The sequence below is a fragment of the Pelodiscus sinensis genome, chromosome 2, assembly GCF_049634645.1.
Source record: "Pelodiscus sinensis isolate JC-2024 chromosome 2, ASM4963464v1, whole genome shotgun sequence".
Lineage (NCBI taxonomy): Eukaryota > Metazoa > Chordata > Testudines > Trionychidae > Pelodiscus > Pelodiscus sinensis.
In genome coordinates this window covers 56,127,962-56,140,100 of record NC_134712.1, presented here as the reverse complement: position 1 = coordinate 56,140,100, position 12,139 = coordinate 56,127,962, and the positions used below count along the sequence as shown (strand labels likewise).

The window sequence follows — 12,139 nt, the reverse complement described above, 5'->3', positions numbered from 1 at the left end:
AAGGCTGCTCATTCTGTTTCTTCCTCTCTTCTTACAAAAAGGGCGCGTCTAGACTGACAAGATTTTGCACAAAAACTTGCCAGCTGTCTACACTGGCCGCTTGAATTTGATGCTCCCGCTCAGGGATAAGCTCTCTTGCACAAGAATACTTGCGCAAGAGGGCCAGTGTAGACCGGCACCTTAATTTTTTGCGCAAGAAAGCCCGATGGCTAAAATGGCCATCGGAGCTTTCTTGCGCAAAAGCGCGTCTATACTGGGCACGGATGCTTTTGCGCAAAAGTACTTTTTGCACAATAGCCTCCGTGCTAATCTAGACGCTCTTTTGCGGAAATACTTTTAACGGAAAAACTTTTCCGTTAAAAGTATTTCCGCAAAATCATGCCAGTCTATATGCAGCCAAAGAGTTGGGCTTGAAGAATTTGATTCTTAAATATCTGGATTAGGAGATTACTTGAGGTATTATTTATTCTCTGGTAGTACATGGGTCTTTCATTTAGCAGATAAAGGCACAATAAAATCTAATGGAAACTGAAGGTAGACAAATTCAGACTAGAAACAAGGCACACTTTCTTAACACTATAGATAATTAACCACTGGAACAACTTATCAAGGAATATTTTAGATTCTCCCTCACTTTACCGAATGTCTTCCTAAAAATTATCCTCTGTCTTAATCAGCAGTTATAGGCTAGGCGATGGAATCATTTGGTGAAATGCTATGGTTATTTTACTTGGGTGGGCTCTAATGGGGTGGTACTCACTCACCTCCCACGAGTGCCCCTGTCTGGGTTACACTTGCAGGCATGGGCAGTGCACAGACACACACTGTCCCCTGAGCAGAGACCTGCCAGCAGCTGGCTGTTCCTGGGACTATGGCAAGCAGGCAGCCCTGAGAGATCTTGGAGTCATTGTGGATAGTTCTCTGAAAACTTCCACTCAGTGTGCAGCGCAGTCAAAAAAGCAAATAGAATGTTAGGAATCATTAAAAAAAGGGATAAAGAATAAAACAGAGAATATCTTATTGCCTCTGTATAAATCCATGGCTGTCTGGTTGCTCCCAGGGTGGGCGGAGGGACTCCCACCCACCACCCTGTGCTCCCCAGGCCAATACCCTAGCCCCTAAACCTCTCCAGAACCCATCCTACCTCTAGATGGTCCCTTATCCTGCTTTCCTGATGCAGAAGCCAATACCATCCCTAGGGCCTATGCCACTATGTTGGAGAAGATATTAGGAACAGATAAAAATGGCAAGTTATCTTAGAGCACATAGTAATGCAATTGAATTTTAGTAATAAGAACAGAAATGTATTCCCTTTCCCCTTATTTCAAATCCTTGATGAAAATACACATGTAAATATTCATGGGCTGGATTAATTCTAGGAGATTTAGTGGCCCTTCTCTATCTTTTTAGAACTACCATATCTGAGGATACATTAACTACAGCACAAGTGGGAAAAGAAAAAGGAGTTTAGGCCTAAAACCAGGAGCTTGAGAAAAGTGGAGCAGATGTGTCTTCATAGATATTTCTTCTTGACAGTTGTGTCATCCTGGTTTGTCTCTAACCATGGCTAGGGCTACACTGTAAAAGCTTATGCAAATGAAGCATGGGCAGTGCACAATGCACATGGGAATATCAGCGTGCTTCATTTGCATAATTAATTAGCAGCAGCTTCTGTGCAAGAGACTTTTGAGCAAAAAGGAGCTGTATAGATATCTCCTTTTTGTGCAAAAACCCTCTCTTGCGAAAGAGCCGTTCTTCCTGAAAAAATTAGGAAGAACGTCTTTTGTGCAAGAGGAGGGTTTTGCACAAAAAGGAGTCATCTACACAGCTTCTTTTTGCATAAAAGCCCTTGCGCAAACGCGGCTGCTAATTAATTATGCAAATAAGCACTGCGATATTCCACGCCACGCTTCATTTTCATAAGCTTTTTAGGAAGAAGACTACAGTGTAGCCGTAGCCCAAGTGTCTAAACATAATCAAAGATCTAACATCAGTTAGTGCATCTAATTTTTTATCACTGCTGCTGTATTTTGTTTTTTCCTTTTTTTCTAATGTAAAACTATTTGACAGCAGTAAAGCAGATGAGCCGACAGACTCACCGGGCCCCTGGGCAATGTTGGGGGGCTCCATTCTGTGTTCCCAGAAGGGGCGGGACTTCAGCAGAAGGGGTGGAAATGAGGTAGCCAGCCCCGAGCACTGTCTGGACTGTGCCCCTTCTCAGTGCTGTCCCAAGTGCATGCTTGGGGCTTTGCAGTGCACAGTATGGGGCTCTGGCAACAACGCAGCCAGGAACCCTGGGCCCCTTTGAATCACAAAGCCCTGGGGCAGTAGTCCCCTTTGCCTCTCTTCCAGTCAGCAGACCTGTTGTAAGGATACTATATTCAGATTCAAAGAAGGTCCAATAAGCAATTAAGTTTTCTCTACTACAGTACTCAAATAGTGGAGTCTCATCTCAAAAGGCTAGTCTATACCATTTTATTCAGCTTCGTATACCGTAGTCATCACTATACTATCTGAAAGCTTCAGCATACATTTACTTTGCATTACATTTCAGCAAGACTGAGTGGGAAATACTGCAGACCTCCTTGGCCCATCCACTACATAGATGCAGATCCCTGACCTTGTGGAAGTAGCTTTGCAAGGACCTGAATGTTGGTAGGGAGATGGATGCTGTAAAGATTAGTGAACCTCTCTACAGAGAAACCTCAGCGAAGCTCTGTAGAACTGTATGAGGGCAGGAGCATGGTCAAAGTTCCCTCTGCCTCTGGGGCTGCTCTAGCAGTGAACCTGCTGCCCTCTAGCCTAGTGCCACAGCAGCCCCTAATGGGCAAAAGGTGTAATTGCAGTGCCTCCCTAGCAGAATCTTTTATTCCGCCAGAGGAAACAAATATCTGCAGGGGGCATGAATTCTATACACTTATGTTTCTTTTGTTAAAAATGGGGGGGCATGGCCCCCTGCTCATCTTTCCATCTCCCCATTCTGATAATCATACTTCCCACATCGATAATTTTAGAGCAATATTTGGAACTTACACGATGACAATGATGCAACAGTGTGATAGGTGCCCAGAGGCCAGCACACCTGACCTCCAGCCCCTTGTCTTTAGTCAACGACAATAGAGATGACTGGTCATTGACCCACGTCTGCAGTGTCTGGGCCTGTTCCCTTAAGTGGGGAGATCAGGCCCTCCCTCTCCACCAGTCAACTGTGGGCACAAAATGCAGATACAATATGCTTCCACAAGGGAGGAGACAGGGTTTTTTGAAAATGTGACCTAAAATGTTTTACTTTTTCATAATAAGACTATAGATCTGATAATAAGTGCTCATAATCATTTTATTTCTAGATTGTTTCTCTCTGAATCCTTCTCACATTGCTGTACAACAATGCAAAATATGCATCATCCGAGCCGAGCACATGTAAGAAAATTACTTTAAAAGCTGGTGTTGTTTAACTGGAAAAAAGAGAAAAAGGATTTACATTAAGAGATAATCATACTTTAATATACCTTTGGAAGAAAGCTGTAGTGTTGATACTGTTCTAAAGTGGAGATGAATGGGCCAAGATTGAAATCAAGTGAGAGAAAGCACCACATTTTTTTGGTCCATCCCAGCAAGGACAGGACTGCCTGCTTCAGTTTAAAAAAAAATCAATGGAACTTGAGCACATGCTTACATGCTGTCCTAAACAAGGATGAACCTAAAGTGAGTGACAAAGCGCTTTTGGTAATCAAGGCATTAAATGGCAAGAAAATTGGTTGGATGATCTACTAGACCTTTCCCACCTTCAACCACCATGACTGAAAAAAATATAACTGTGAGAGCCCTACAAAAGAGGTGGCATCAGAGCATAAATGTTCTTCATAACAAGGCTCATGGAGGAGCCTTACCTTAGTTAGGGCTTTACACATTATATTCACCAGAAAGAGCATCTGCAGCTAGTACAGGAAAGAAATAGGTGACTTACAGTAACTGTGGTTCTTCAAGATGTGATGCAGGTGTGCATTGCACATAGGTATGTGTGTGTCCAGTGCACCAGAGCTGGAGAATTTTGCCTGGTAGTACCCACCTGGAGATAGTCCCTCCCCTGGCTATAGGAGGTGGCACTGCCCCAACCCTCCTCAATTTTTTCGCACCAAACATCCAGGGATAGAGGGTTGATCATGGAATGCACATCTGTATCCCATCTCGAACCACTGTTGCAGTAAGTAACACCTTCTTCATACAGATGCAGATGTGCATTCTATTTAGGTAACTCAAACACAGCCAGCGGGTCTCAGAGCCTATCGAAACCAAGATTGCAGGATCGATGTCTCAAAGTTTGCATCTAGTTTGTCAATGCATACGTATGCTCCCCTGTCTAACGCATTAACTAGGTATATAAGGGTATGTCTACACTTGCAGCCTAATTTCAACTAGGGCTGCAAATGTAGGCATTCGGAATTGCAAATCAAGCCCGGGATTTAAATATCCCGCACTTGATTTGCATGTTCCCGGCCGGGTGCCATTTTTGAAATTTACACACCCGGACTAACTGCCCGCGTCTACACGCGGCAGGGAAATGGGTGTTCGAAATAAAGCCCTATTTCAAACTACTTATTATTCCTCCTGCAATGAGGTTTATTTGCAATTTCAAATGTCTTCATTTGCATCCCTCTATCGAAAGAGGGTGCAAGTGTAGACATACCCCTAGGTTTAACTAAATCACTACACAATTTAAGATATGAATTTTTCACATGCCTGACCAACATATTTGGGTCAACCTAACTTTTTAGTGTAGACCAGGCCAGACTGTGGTAATTCATGGTCACACAGAGCATGAGAAAACTCTCTCCTTCATTACTTTTCTAAGACTGGGGTCTTTTTTCAATGTCAGTGTCAATATCCTTCCATCAACTTTGATAGTTCATCATTGTCTTTCCCTGGATTGTATAATACTAGGTGCTTGGAATTAGTTTCATGTAGAACAAGTAGCCTACGAGATCCCTCCACATGCGCGTGACTTTCCCCCTCCTCCCCCCACAGCAGCGAGGTGATACTATAGTTGCGTCCTGGTTACAATTATGATTTCGTACACATATATATGCACATGTATCCATTCATAACCATAATTATATACATACCACCTAATGGTCATTAAAGGCAGACCATTACATGCTTTTATAAAAGACCTTACTTGACATATATTTATACACAGTAACGCTATATGCAACCACTTGACTCTTGTTCTTTGAGGTTCAGATACTTTGTTCTCTTCTGAGGGAATCTGGGTCCCGATACTCAAAATAAATTAAAAAATATAAATCAAAAGTTGCACGGGTCTATTCCTGTGCCCATGGAGGTCAATGGCAAGAATCCAGTAGATATCCATGATTTATTAACCTTCTGAGTAGTAATGTCTTCTTGTTTACACACAGACAATTTAGTCTTCAGGAGTGGCAATTTTTCACAACTCTCACTCCTCATGAGCACAAATATGTCAATATTATAAAAACCCTGAGAATTATTTCTAAATCTGTTTAAATTTGATTTATTTTGAAACAGACATTTAAATCTTCAAAATCCTTCTTTGCCATGATGCCTACAAAAAAATTGACAAGGCATGTAGAGACCACTGCCTGACATGCTGAGCAGTAATGTCTTGTTTCCTCAGACTCCCCCATCTGTCTACATCCATCTGTTGTCAACTGTCTCACACTTAGAATCTAAGCTCGGTGGGGGCAGTGACTGTCTCTGTGCTGTGTTTGTACAGCAACTAGCACAATGGTTTACTGATCCACAACTAGGGTTCCTATAAGCTATGGTAATACAAATTAATAAATAAAGTATGATGATGATTATTGTTATAACAACAGCAGCAGAAGCAGCATATAAAAGGTCAAACGCCACGCTCTAGATTCCCTCCTCCGATAGCATAAGCTGCCTGAACTCTGAAGGCATAGCATCAAAAGTGAGTGGCACAGAACCAAGCCATTCAAGAGATGTGCTGGTTCACCACTTATATGGACTGGTCCTTTATGAAGCCCCAAATTCATTTTACAGCAGCGCTCTGTCTGGGGAACCCTTAGAGGATCAGGGCAAATATTTGCACTCTATTCCTATACATGTGGAAATAAATCTGTTTGCAAACATAACTGGAGATCTCATTGAAAGTATTTTTATGCATTTCATGAAAAATATATGATGTGCACATACAATAGTTAACTATGAAACACTGTTATGTCAAAGATTTCAAAGTCAAATGTAAGAGTATCAAGTTGGCCTGACACTGTGAATACAGAGATTCATTTAGAAACAAAGGCAGGATTCAAATATTTTTTATATCAGTCCAAATATTATTTCCCTACAGCTTGGGAAAGGATTTTATTCCATTGGCTTCCATCCCAGTTATCTGTATCAAGCCCATTTACACAGGCTTTATCCAATTTTCCAGATAGTCATCCATAATGCTTTATCCTTGCATGCACAGTAATTATGTTCTGAAAACTGAGCATACCCTATACTCAAATTAAACTGTTTTATGCAATTCTCCTCATACTCCTTCATAATCAGCCGAAAACATTCTAGACTCTGAAAAAGTAATGTGCCTCATACAATGGCTAATTCATTCTGTAGTCATTTTAATAAAGAACCCTAACTTCTATCATGTCAGATGACATGGGTAAAGGTTACTCATGTGCAGTATTATATGCTGTGGACATGTAATGCTTTTGTAATAAAAACTGAAAATAGCCTCCATGCATACATAAACTCACAAAGGAATTACGTACTTCTATGTGTAAATGAGAAATTTCTTTTTATGTAGTGTTTTGCCTGTTTTACAAAAATTATTCTACAACTGAAATGCCTATCACTCTTCCTGCCTGTCAAATGCTCAACATGTCATCTTTTAAGGAGATAAATTATAATCAAGAGCCACAAGTAAACTCATAAATCATAGTTCTTTAAGCCATTCAAGAACACCTTCACTAAATATACCCAACTGGATCGTAGAATTACTCAAAGTGTTAAGAATCAGTTTTAGAAAAATAGAAAAAGACCCAATCCAGTTCCCACTGAGATCAATAGGAGTTTGCTATTGATATAAATATGAGTAGAAATTGGCCACTAGTGCATAATTTGCATACATCAGGCCATTGAAAACAGACATGTCTCAGACTAACAGAGTCTACAACGAAAAGAAGGAAGGACTGAATAAAAATAACCCACTGATCACCCGCTTCTGTTTTGGCTTCTGTTGCTTTGATTCTTCTTATATTTCTCAGGTGCCTGCCATGATAGTGATTTTCACTGTTTATATGTTGGCACAAAAGCACCAACCAGTGTAAAGGAGCATGTAGAATCAAAGTAGCATTGCTGTTACAGAGAAGACACTTCTTGAATTAAAAAAGTATTTCCAGCACTGTGCAGACTGCCCAAGTACACACATCACTGCTTGGCACCTTTGTCTTAATAAAAATGACATACCACCTTGTAAACTGGCAGAGTGCCATCCTGACAGATGGGCTGAAGGGTAGGCAGCCAAGAGACTATGTATAAGCATCAAATATGTTTTCTGAGAGCAGGACTTCCAGCCAGGAATGTTAAAACAGCTGTCCACTCTGAGCTTGCATGCCTATGCTTAAGAGGATATGCTATTGCCACTCAAACCATGAGCTAGATTAAATTAGAAAATAAATAAAATAGCTTCCACAGTCACATAAGGTGAGTTTTTGTAGAGTCAGGATTAGCAATCTGCAGGGGCTTTACAGAATTATAATGAGTGTAAAAATGGGCAAGACTTAAAGGGTTGTAAGAGGTCTTATGCTCAAAGGTCATGCAGAACTTTTTAAAACAAACAAAAAGTCTCCATTAAGAAATACTATTGTTCAGAGGAAAATACTCAGAGGCAGTATAAATGCAATAACCTATGTCCATGTCTTTTTATTTTGAAATTTAAAAAAACCCTCACTCTCTCCTAAAATACCCTTTACACAGCACCAGCTGCCTTTTATGGGGGGAGGTTTTCTCTTCAGGATGTCTCTCCGTATCCCTTACTTTATGTTTGCACATGCCGGTATGCACACAACCTCACATACATTTTGCTAACTCTTGTTAGCTTGTCCTGACAAAGTCGCATGGAACTGAAAATGGAATGTTATGTCCAACAGAAGTAGTAGTAATACCCACATGTCTAAACTGCAGGACCATATGATAAATGTATTTATTCTTCACTGTCAGCTACCTTGCCTGCTTTCTGTCTACTAATCCATCTCATCATCAGGACTTTCTAAGAGTACAAACCTCTGAAGAAGTCTCAAATGGCCCTATTTAGTTTAATGAACCTCCCAGATAAATGTTTTCTCTTTTCCCAAGAGACAGAAATTACCATTCAGTCCTGAACAAATGGCAGTTTTAGAGGCTCAATATATTATTCAATCCCACAGAGCTTTATACTGGTGAAAAGAGGCAATTTCCCAGATTTCCAATGGAAAACAACACTAGCTTATAGCCCTGTAAGGTCCTGACATACAGGTTGAACCTGTCTAGTCCAGCACCCTCAGAACCTGACCAGTGCAGAACCAGAGAATTTGCCAAACCAATATTGTCTAGCAACATTACCAACACTTCCACTGCTTATTGGGTTCTTAGAAGACATTTAGGGGTCATAGACTCAAACAGCCAGGACTGGTGGCTGTAAACAAACTTCATGGGACCAGGGGAAACTTGGCGACACCCATGATAAGTGGACATCCAGCTAACTAAAATCATGCCAGACTACGGATGTTGCCAGACTAGAGAGGTTCAACGTATACTGGACTATAAAACTGGGTTTTTTGGCAATTTTAGAGCTGCTTCTATTATATTTATTGAAATTTTTCCCTATGATCCTGGTACTGACTGATTCATAAGCTAAATTGTTCAAATGTGAGTGCCTAAAATTAGGCACCTAAAGTCAAATTTAAGCATATAAATAAGTAGTTCTCAAACTATGGATCAGGACCCCAAAGTGGGTCACACCAGGGTTGGCTTAGACTTGCTGAGGCCCAGGGCTGAAACCGAAGCTTCACCATCTGAGGTGGAAGTCTGAGATTTCAGCCCTGTGTGTTGCAACTCAGATTATGGCCCCCCTGCCTGGGACTGAAGACCTTGGGGTTAGCTTTGCTGCCCCCCTTGTCTGAAGCAAGGGACTCAGACATGTTTAGGCATCACGGTCTTCCCTCTTGGGGCCATGTAGTAATTTTTATTGTCAGAAGGGAGTCGCAGTGCAGTCAAGTTTGAGAACCCTTGATCCAAAGAAAACAAACCTTTTTATGAGATGTTGTACATCTGTAGCAAAGACTGTGATGACAATAATGTTTCAGTCAGAGTAAGTCGGAGCAAAATTAGTCCCATAACTCCAGGCTCACATCCATTTCTTCATACATCTCCAACTCCATACTATGATTTTCATTGTATTTGTTCTATTTCTATGTCCCTGGCTCAGAGCAGTTAGGCAGGTGAAGCACTTTCACTGAAAACACTTAATTTCAGAACCCTGATCTTGCATGCTTTTCCATTTAGGACTCAGCCTTTTCCCTTCACACCACTCATCACTTTTACCTCTGATTTCCCATATATAGCTACATCCCTCTCCCCATCTCTGACTTGCAAGACTGTCTCTGTGCTTTTCTGCTTGCCACAGAACTCTCATTTCCGCAAAAGATTCAAACCCCTTTCGCTGCCATTCCAAGCTATGGTTACTGACCCTAACCACATTGCTTACCTTGCTTCTAAACATCAAGAAAGCTCACTCCATGCTACTTAGCATGTCAATATTAACACCACTGAAGCAGGAGGGAAAGAGAAGGTACTCTTCACTATGGCTACATCTACACTGCAGTTATTTCGAAATAAGCTATTCCAGAATCAATGGACACAAATCAGACATACGTAAAGGAAACATACAGAAACCTATTGGGAAACACTTTAATCTTCCTAATCACTGTTTAAAAGATCGTCAAGTAGCTGTCTTGTCACAAACCGGTTCTATTAGCCAGATACACAGAGACACATTGGAATTAGAGTTCATCCACAAATTCAATTCACATGCTAATGGACTCAATAGTGATGAAGGTTGGTTGGGGCACTACCAACTTAACAGACGAAGAAGGTGCAAAAAGCTCTTTGTGTAGACTCCTATGTCAGGAAGGATACTATCAATTAACTTTGATTCTTATCTGCTTTGTTTTAACTACCCAGTCTTCAGATACTTACTGATTCCCTCTAGCTCCCTGTTTCCCTCCCCCCTCCCTTTCCTCTCCCCTATTTATTTTGGGTCTGCACATCCTAAACTCATAACTCCGGTCATCTGAAGAAGTGGGCTGTGCCCACGAAAGCTCATAATACCAAATACATGCTTTGTTAGTCTATAAAGTGCTATCAGACTATTTGTTGTTTTATTTCGGAATAGTTATTCCAAAATAGCTTATTTCTAAACAGAACGTCTACGCTGCAGGGAAGCCTCAAAATTAGTCTGAGGCAAACTTCCCTAATGTAGACGTGCTATCTCGATTTAGAGGTCCAGGAGGAATAACTTGAAATAGCCCCTCACCAGAGCCATTCTAAAATAGCAGAAGTGGAGCATCTACACATGCCTTATTTTGAAATAGCTATTTTGGAATAGGCTTTATTCTTCATAGTATGAGAGTTACAGAAGTCGGAATAAGCCGTCCATTATTTCAAAATTATTTTGAAATAACGGAATTGCTGTGTAGACACTCATATAGTCATTTCGGAATAACAGCCATCCAAAATAACTTTGCTGTGTAGACACACCCTATGATCATTTGTGATTGTGATAAAACATACTGGGTCTTTTTTGAAAATCAGCACAGTCCAAAATGCCTTAGGCTTTCTAAAGACACTGCCTAGAGAAGTTGCTTAAAAATGGTTCAGTGCACAGTCAAATTGCTGATGAATAGGTCAAAAGAAACCAAAATACTGATCCTGGGGCCTTCCCCATGTGATCTCAAATTCTGCTGAATATAGTAATTACATGCACACGTTCTCACTTCATTAGGCACGTTTCATTCATGAATGCCCATTTTCCATGGAACTACTGCTTTTAAGGTTAACTTGAAGGCAAAACAATTAACACTTAACTTAAGATCAATAATAATAATTCTTCAGAAACAGTAATGATGAGCATCCAAAAGCATTTAGCAACCCTTTCGATCCCTCACAGTTTCTGCTTTCCCTTAAAATAATACAGCACAATGTAAGCAAGTTTCATTTTCATGCAGGATAATGGAAAACACTACTGTAAACTTGGAAACCAGGGCCTTCCCTCCCCCATAAGCACATCTGGAGTGCTAGTTCTGATCTCTCAAAGTCTAAGTGGTCATGACCCAATTGTTTGTAAGATCACATGTCCTCTCTCACTGAAACTTATATCTCTGGGTCACTCTTACTATCTCAGGGTTAAACTACCAAGGGCCAGGTGCTGGTTGTTTTCTGTGGGTGACCCAATACTTCCCACTAGCTGTTCACCAAAGTCTCAGGTTAGAGAATTTCAGGACACAGACTGACATGCATTTTTGACTGACTTAAGGATCAGTGTAACTGTTGAAATTTGGGAGCTATTTCATTTTGTGACATTTCCATGGAGGTTGATTATTTCCCATTATTTTATTAATTATTTTTTGGAAATCATGTAAAGTTTTCAGATAATTCAGTGATGAGTGCCAAAATACATTTCTAAGCAAGGATAAATAACTGTTAGGAAAATAAAGTATATTATTCAAGTATGAGAACTTCTGCAAAATATTCACAAAATATTATGACTCTACAGTAAAGGTAGGTTAGCTTAAGTTTTGAAATACAAGGCTTCATTATCATCAAAGATTACTTAAGGGGACACTATAAAAAAATATTTCTTCCTGAAAAACTTTTATTTGTAATGCCAAATCACTTAAAACTGACAAAGATTAGAGAAAACAATCTTCTATACATTTGAGAGCATGTGTGTGCAGTCAGTCTCACAGTTTCTCAAAAACAGGTGACACTAACTGATTACCATATACATAAGAGAGTTGGCCCATAGCAACAGGGGAAAGAAAATATAAATTAAAAAATGTCACCAGTGTTCCCTGTAAGATAGTGTTTCTCAAGTGGCCCA

At 40.4% G+C, this 12,139-nt stretch overlaps 1 protein-coding gene across 4 annotated transcripts in view; it reads right to left on the bottom strand.

Annotated features, from left to right (window-relative positions):
* Positions 1 to 12,139, bottom strand: part of SLCO5A1 (solute carrier organic anion transporter family member 5A1) — a 92,654-nt gene that overhangs the window by 76,838 nt on the left and 3,677 nt on the right. The window lies entirely within an intron of this gene.